Genomic DNA, 9265 nt, shown 5'->3' with positions numbered 1-9265 from the left:
TATTTCTGGACAAGGCTGGACTCTATACTAGTACAAAAGGGATATAGGAGGTCAGTAATAAAGGCATGTTCTCTGTTTAAACAACAGAATGCGACAAGTGCCTCAAAATGTTTCGGAAGTTATCTACAGTTATGAACTCCAAGACATCTTGGCTGGATGTAGATACAGCTCAGTAGTCTCAATACCCCCTTTCTATTGCAGATATCTTCTATTCTAAAATAAAATGAATAAATAACCTAAGCAAACTCTACGCATATTTTTAAAAGATGGTGACCTAAGTATAACAAAAGAGAATTTAAGAAAGTAATTTATAATAGAAACATGCATTGTAGTCAGATGCTTGCACTTACACATAGAATCATGGTGACTATTGACAGCTACAAATGCAAGCTGATACTGAGATGTTGTATTAATGACCCAAATACTACATGTAGCAACACCATTGGCAATGTGATTTTCCAAAATGATAAACAACACTGGGTGAAGTTATGAGGGAGACAACATCCAATCTTCCTTGCATTTATATGGCAGTTGTATTCCTAGAAAATATAGTGCATTTAAAACAATTAAAAATAATTTGTGTTTTATGTATTAAAGTTAGGCTTAGATCATTGTAAACAGTTTTTCTACATAGGAATTTCACTCAAAGCTTGAGGTAGCTCTTTGTTTACATGACTGACTCACATTATTGGACGTTTCCAATCCCAGGACCTGGTCAGTTGTACCTCATTCATTGTGCAAACCAAAAACATCCACAAAGTTACAAAATGTACCCTTATGGGAGTATATTTCTCTTATCTTCACCTCAACCATTGCTTTAACAGATTGTGGCCTTTTTGACCTAGAAGCATTTGCCTCTGGTGGAGAAAACTAGATCAAACTGAATTACTTTATGATATGAAAAAAATTGTAGTAAAATATGCATTTAATAAAATTTACCATTTTAACCATTTTAAGTGTACAGTTCAGCGTCATTAAGTACATTCACATTGTTGTTCAGCCATCACCAGCATCAGTCTCCATAACATCTTCATCTTTCCTCCTGACTTTTTAAAGAGAAATCACATAGTATGTTTAATTTTTAGTTTTCTTAGGTCTTCCCAGTGGCACCTACCTTGGACATTGGTCTGTGTCTTGATTCTGATCAGGCCAGATTTGAGACTCAACTCTTTGTCAAGTTTGCCATGCATTGACCTCTACCTGTGCTGCCCACATCCCTATCCCCAGTCATGTGGTAACCACTCATCTCCCCCATTCCTGCAGGCCTTGCTGTAATAAAGGCTGAGTAACCCTATCACTGCTCATCAGTCTACATTACAGAAAAATCATCTCTTTCTTGGTGTATCATTTCACATTAATTTAGTAATTTTAGACCTTCTTATATTCTTACATTTCTGCTTTGTGTGTCTACACTTGCCTGTCTGAAACCACACAGTATTAAGCTATGTGTAGTTGATCCTTGAATAACTCCAGATTAGGGGCTCTGACCACTGTGCAGTAGAAAATCTGCATATAACTTTTGACTCTACAGTTGGCCCTTAGCATCCATGGAGTCAACCAACCGCAGATCAAAACACTGTTTTTGATCCTTGGTTGGGAATCTGTGGTTATGAGTCTATGGCTGGGAATGCAAAAATACTGTGTTTGATCTGTGGTCGGTCAAATCTGCAGTTGCAAAACCCACAGATAGAAGAGCTGACTGTATTTATTTTAAAAAGTCCACATATAAGTGGACCCAGGAAGTTTAAACCTCTGTTGTTCAAAGGTCAATTGTAGTTGTTAGAACTCAGTAGAGCAACTCAGCAGTCTGGAAAGGGCATTAGACTTGTAATCAAAAGACAAGGGTATAACTCCAGGTTTGTCCTATACTGGCTGGATGACCAAGTGCAAGAGCCTTTACTGCTCTGAGGCTTGATCTCCTCACCTGAAAACAAGAGGACTGATCACTAGATAATATCCAGCTTTGAAAATACAAGTTTGTAAATGAATTTCTATAGAATAGTATCTACCTACTTCATAAGACTTTTGTAAGTGAAAATCATAAAAACATAAGCTCTTATTAGATTGCCTTGACTGTAATAAAAGATGATTAATGCATGGTTTTTAAATAACAAAATATACAATAAAATACTATTAACTGAGATTCTAAGAACATAATACCACCTGCAAACCCAAGTATGGTTTGCTTTATTTAGTAGGGATCTGATGCTCAATAAATGTTTGTTAAAAGAATGTATGTGCTCCAGAAAAGGTATGTAAAACCTCAATTTTGGGATATTTAGGAGATAGTAACTGTGTATTTAGCATAAGACTAAGCTTGGAAGTTCACATCGAAGTCCTGGAATGTCAGCAGATGTGCGAAGTTGACTTATGCCTGCTGTCGTGAGAACCCAGCTAGTCTTTATTGGCCTTTAGGAATATTACCCTAAAAGTCAGCCTGGCAGTGATAATTTTCTATGAAAAGAGAGGCTACTCCCAGTCCCAAAGGGGCCGTGATAGGAGTACTGAGGAACGATATATTATTGCATGTTCTATTCCCATTTCCAAAGCCCTTACAGTGTTTGAGGCTGGTTGTTTAAGTCATGGATCCAGCTAGCACTGAGCCATATCAGAGCCTGAGGCAAAAGGAATATGTGCTACATACTATATATAACTATGTATATGGTTTTGTGTATTTTTAAAAGTGGTTTAACATTTTTAATGAAAATATTATTGATGAGTTTGCTTTCATTAAAGCTAGGAAAGTAAAATTACAGTAAATTCTTGTTTTAGTATAAATAAAATATTTAAACCTAAAATAATGTGCTTTAATACATCTACTTAAAATTTTTTCAATATTTCTTAACTACTTCAGTGTTCTGAAAAAAATTATATGTGTGTAAGGTATTGTTACATAGTCCTTGTTGTAATTAAACAGTAAAACACATAAAATACATATATCAAACATATATATATGAAGGTGCACATTTTTCCCTTTTGCCTTAGGCTCCAATATGACTTGGCATAGCACTATCAGATCTTGTTTTTACTTAAAATTTTGTTATTTTGTTCATCATGGATTTTTTTGCATTAGGTTATTTAAAATATTTGTATTAAAATATTATTTAACCTGGTTACTGAGTTTTTAAGTTCTCTTAAATTTGCGCCTGAGGTGAATGCTTCAGTTGCTTTACCCTAGTCCTGCCTGGCCTTGATCCCAAAACTCCATCCCAGTCAACTAGAATAGAAAAATTGCCATGGGACCAATAGCTGTGCTCACCATGCTAGAAGAGACATTCAGATCCAGCTAGTTTCCCCACAGTCCAAGTGAGTCCAGGAAGCGACTTTTCATAAGTAGAGAAAAAACATGATCTTTAGGGTTAGGCAGATTTGAAATCAAATCCTGAGTTGCTTTTCTACCAGTTCGAGCAATTACTTAACCAAATCTGAGCCTGTTTGCTTGTTTGTTTGTTTGTTTGTTTTAATCTCTCAAAGGGATAAATAATTTTTTAGTGAGAGTTAAATGAGATGACCTGTGTAAAGCATCTGGACTTGACAAATGTTAACTTGTCTCCTTCTCTATTTTAGTGACAGTATATTGACTCACAGACATTGAGATCTGCTCCCAGAATTGTTGGCACCCAGGCGTAGTGAGTGTAAGTCCTGCACTGTTTTCACAGAATTGCACTTGCTAATGTTGGCTGCCATGGAGCTGCATCTTGATGAGGTATACGTCCTAGTTAAACTGCCCAAGAGAGCTTGTATTAGCAACTCTAGAACAGAGGTGGAATGTAGAGAACCTACAGCCCCATTGAAACAATGAACATAACACAGATATGAGTTCCATCTCCTCTTTCTGATTCTACAGATATTTATTAGCAAGAAATGGGATTCCCAAAAAATTCAAGGAAGAAGACAAGGAACTTCAATAGTTTTTAATGTATAAGACAGTTTGAAAAAGAGGAATTGGATATTCTTATTAATTGTATACATTTTGGTAAATTCTTTATAATGATTTAGATATTATTTCATTTTGGAAGCTGATTCTGTAGAATAAATAGAAATTTTCTTAGTGATGGCTGAAAACCTTGCATCTCTCCCAAGGGTGATTAGCTGTGCTTACTATTAAAACTGTGTATGTGTGTATTTGGGACATCCTAATACTCTTAAACCCTGATCTATTTAATTTCCTCACAGAAAAATAGGAAAAAATACTTTACAATGGCAATCTACATAATCAATAATGAAAGAATGGTTATATGAATTATGGCATACCATAGACTATTAAGCTGTCATTAAAAATGGTATTTTCACATGTGGGAAAATGGCTCATGATAAATTGTAAAATGAAAAAAAACTGGGACATAAAACTGTATAATATGAATATCGGTTTGTAAAATTAAAAAATATATTCACATATGTAGAGAAAATAACTAAGATATCAAAATGTTAGTAATTAGTCGTGGGATTATAGGTGATATTTATTTTTTAAAAATTCTTACATAGATTCCCCCTCCCCAAATGCCTGTAGAAGTAAATGTTATTTTTCTTCACTTAAAAAATATTTTAAAACACTATTTTTATGATCTTTTGAGTATCATCCAAGATAGACCTGCCCAAATTTCCCACTGTGTGGAAAGAACTACTGAGAGAATATGCAGTGTTTTGCAGAGTAGTGTTGCAGAAAAGTCATAGTCTTGCTAGCTTTCGACTCTGGTTTTGGGTCCTTGCTGAGGCTTAATTGTATGGCTGTCCTTTCTGTATGGTCAATCAGTCTTTCCTTGGATTCCATGAATTAATCCCCTCCATTTTTTGGGGGGTAAGTTTATTGAGTTGGGTTTCTGGCACTTGGAATGAGAGAGTAACAAATGAAGAAAAATCTTGAGTGTCCAATTAGTCCAGAGAAGTGATGGCTTTTAACACAGATGATATCAAACTTCTTTAGGTGTTGTCTATCTGAAAGTTGAGGTTCTCCTTTTCTAACACCCTGAAGCCCTGATCTATCTAATTTCCACACACACAAACACACACACACAAAACAGGAAAAAAATTTACTGGCAGAAAATATGACTTTATTATAGGGATACAGGCAGCTATCATACATCTGTGCTTTGTATTTATGCACTGTTTGTTCATTTATGTTGTCTTCTAACTTTCAATCACAGCTACCAAAACCTAAGAAAAATTGTGGGAGAAAAAATTTTTGTTGATGATCGAACACCCACCATGTATCAGGCCTTGAGCTAGGAGCTAGTTTACAACTGTGAACAAGACTAAATCTCTGTCTTCAAGGAGTTTATAATCTAGTGGGGGGAAAGAGAAGTAAACAGGCAATCGAAATATAATGACGCATGTGCTCTGATTTGAGTGCTATGTAAAACTGTGGGTCATCTAGTCAGTGTGGAGGGAAAAGAGGCTTCCCCAGAAGAGGTGAGATGTATAGGAATGCGGGTTTAGGGAGTGGAGAGGGCAGGCATTCCAGACTGAGGCAAAAACATGTCAGAAAGGTCTGGAGGCAAGAGAGAACCTGGGATTTTGAGTGACCCAGAATGACTAGATTGTAGAGCACAAGGGATGAAATTACAGCCATAAACTGGGGCTAAATCAAGAAAACCTTTTATGCCAAACAAAGAGTTTGGCTTTAGACTGAGGACAATGGGAGCAGGTTTTGAACAGGAGGGTAAGAAAAATTAAGTTTTTAAAAATGCTTAGAAGTCCAAGGAAGCCTGTGACGTCATGCAGGTTTGAAATGGTGGTGGCCTCCTCAGCCAAGGAGGTGGCAATGGAAATGGAGAGGTCAAGAGAAACTGAGAGGTAGAGTTGATAGGACTGAGTCATAGATTGGATGTGAGGGAGAGAAAAATCACAGGTGATATACAGATGTCTGGGATAGGTGCTTTGTTGGATGGAGATTATGATGTCATTGCTGAGTCTGAGGGGCCTGTAGGACAAGCAGTGGCTACATCTGTTAAGGGACTGGATATGTAGCATACTGCTCAATGAGGGTATCTGGCGATTTGAAAGTTGACCAAATGTAGTTAATAATTGAAACTGTGGATGAGATTACTCAGAGAAGATGAATGAGATTACCAAAGGAGAAAATATTCTATAAGAAAATCACAGAAGTGAGAACTTTTGAAGAAACCTCAATATTTAAAGGATGCCATTTTTGGTAGCTGTTCCAGGTAAATAGCTTGGTCTCTGGAACTCTACACTAAGTCACAGGTCCTCATGGAGGGTGGCATCTCTACTAGTTTGTCACACATCTTGTGAATAAAGCATGTATTACAATAATAACAGGAAATTCAAAAATGAGAAAGGAAAAACAACTTCTCAGTGTCCCACCATCTAAATACTGACCCTACCCCCATTTATTTTCTTGTGTTCATCTGGGTTTCTCAACAGAGCTCATAATCAATGCTATGTCATTTCTGGAGTGCTGAGGGTCCTCAGGACTCACATTGGCTTTTGTTTCTTTCAAAAGGTGAGAGCTATTGTCATGCTTGAGGCAAACACATGCTAAGTTTGAGGGGCCACCTTAAACTCATTTTAGGTTGAGGAAGAGTCTTAGAGATTCTTGATCAAGGGCTCAAAGTATATGAGATCAACTATAGAACAAATATTAATATTTAATATCCCTGCTAGCAGTCTGAAGAGTTTTCTTATTTCAGGCCCCCTCAGTCTGTTATTTCTTGGGCTTGTTTTTAAAAGCAGAATTTAAACTTATTTTTGAGAAAGGACAGAATTAAAATTCAGCAAATACTTGTTCATGCTGTGTAAATAAATTCCTCCTCAGAAAGTGAAGTAATCCTTTCCTCAGGGACTACAGAACTACTTATAATTACTGTTTTCTTCACATCCAGAGCTCAGTCTTTGTGGCACCTTTGCTTTTTTGGAGGAGGAAGTCAGTAGCTATTATATAAATGTATCATATACATTAATTTTTACTATTACATCTGAATGTTTTGGGCTATATAAGTAAATGTTTCTTGATGTGTGATCTCCCTAAAGTGAATGTAAAGATGCTATGATCTTGAATTGATTAATAGAATATGTGGTTAAACTAGCAAAGACAGCACATTCTATAGCAAATATTGTTATTCAGTAATCAACTGACACCAAATGAGGTTTCTCATTATTTTCCCCATGACCCCTATTTCTTTAGTTCCAGGATTATAAATTCTCCTGTATGTTATCATGTTGGGGATTAAGTTGATTAATAATAGAATTTTTTCAAATGTTCTTCCTCTGAACAATATGACAGTCCCTATTTTGTCCTGATCTATTAATCTGATATTACTTTATATAGACAAATTAGCAAATACTCTGCCTTCTATTTTTTTTGGCATTTATCAGATGTTGGTGGGACACTTTCAACAAATAGTGATGTAATTCAGTTAGCTTTGACCCTCCCGAACATGTGGGAATGTCATCTCTGATGCCAACAGGCTGCTGGCCACTACATACTCTTGGAAGCTGAATCATAACATTAAGTGAAAAATGTTTATTCCTATGAGAATAATGTAATAAAGATTGCATTGCCTGCATTTGGCCAAATACTAACAATATTATTTAAAAAATACATGACATTATAAGTTTCTAACCTAATTTAAAAAATAGTAAAATTGTTTTCTAGCTTCTACAAAATGAGCCTATTGTTTCTTTGACTAAATAAGGGACACTAGTGATATAGAAAATGTACTCATAGTACATGAAAATGTAACTCCAATGTAGTGTAAATTTGCTCTAAAACTAATATACTGGTGATAATAAACATTAAGCATTTAACTGACAACAATTTTGCTTCTTTCTCAGAATAGGAAAGCTTTTTAATAGCATTTTATTTTATTTTATTTTTTTATTTTATCTTTTTTTTTTTTTTTTTAAGAATTTTTAAAATTTTAATGCAGTTCAGATCAGCATGTCTGGTTCATTTTAGCTCCTTTACTGCCAAACCGGGAGGCAGGGACTGCTTCAGTTTCTCGGCCTTATCTTTGTCTGTGATGACCAAGGTATAAAGGTATCTGCTGCACCGAACTTTAAACTTCATATTATCCTTATTTTTCTTGATCTTAACAGATTTGGCATCTTTTCATCTGGCTGTGAGCAGGAAGTCCTTGATCTCCTCAATTTTGTGAGGCATGGCTATGAGGACGGTGCTTCGTATTAACCCCCTATTCCCCACATCCCGCCCCAGAGACACTCACAGCAAGCCTTTTTGGTAGCATTTTAGAAGACTCAAATTTCTTTAAACATCTGTCTCAGGAAATCTGAACTAATTTCTCTCTTATTTTTCTCTTGCTAAAATTCTCATTAGCAAGCAAATGCATTCAGAACTGTTTCATTGATCTTATAACTGTATTTTATAAAAATATCCTCAAGCTTTGCCTTTTTGTCCTATAGACTGAAAGTGCTGTGGTTGGCTGTGTGACGGGCACACAAGAAAAAGGGAACTGGGAAATTAGGGACAGTGAAGCTTGAAGAGGGACCTCTAATCTGTCTTTCTAGTAGCACAGTAGACACCTGGGGGAAGGGATATGGCTTCATCCTTTCTGTTTTCTGACCCTGTTTCCATTGTAAAAAGTGAAAACTTCATGGAATTTATTTAAAACTATTTTAGAAACTAAAGAATGATATTAAAATTCTAGTTTCATGATAAATCACAGTTTGGTGCTTTTCCTCTCCAAAAACCAAACAGTTCCTGCAAAGCAGACCATTACCCCAAATTCAGTCACACTCCATCCTCATATTCCCCCAGTATCTTCTGGTCATATTGGTTCGATGTCATGCTGAGGCCATAAACTCCCAGTCACAAATATGGGCAGGGGACTCATTCAGTTTACCTGATGCAACCCTGCTGAGATTGTCTTCTTCCACAGACATGTAGCCCAGTCATAGGAGAGTTTAACTTTCTCATTTTCTTTATCTCTTCTCCTGCTTATCTATTCTCATATCTTCTAACACAATCCTGGAAAGATGACTGCAGCATATTGAGCACTTACTATGTGGCAGGCACAGTGCTAAATATATTATGTATATTGTTGTATTTAATCCCCATGTGACTTATAGACTTTTAGTTTCACTTTACAGTAAGGAAACTAAGGCTCAACAAAGTTCATTAACTTGTCCAAGATCACACAGCAAGTGTGGTAAGGCTGAAATTCTTACTCAAGTCTATCTTGCTTAGAGCCTATGCTCATAATCATTGTGTAATGCGATCTTCCTACTTGGCCACCGTCCTAGTCTGGGTACCTTATTGTTCTCATGGAGCACCTCTGGCTTCTGA

At 36.2% G+C, this 9265-nt stretch overlaps 1 pseudogene; it reads right to left on the bottom strand.

Moving 5' to 3' along the window:
• Positions 1-7853: 7853 nt before the first annotated feature.
• LOC102879631 lies at positions 7854-8122 on the bottom strand (annotated as a pseudogene).
• Positions 8123-9265: the final 1143 nt, after the last annotated feature.

Source organism: Pteropus alecto, unplaced genomic scaffold (genome assembly GCF_000325575.1).
Source record: "Pteropus alecto unplaced genomic scaffold, ASM32557v1 scaffold70, whole genome shotgun sequence".
In the NCBI taxonomy this organism is placed as follows: domain Eukaryota; kingdom Metazoa; phylum Chordata; class Mammalia; order Chiroptera; family Pteropodidae; genus Pteropus; species Pteropus alecto.
The sequence above is the reverse complement of the archived record's forward strand: the minus strand, read 5'-3'. Positions and strand labels throughout refer to the sequence as shown.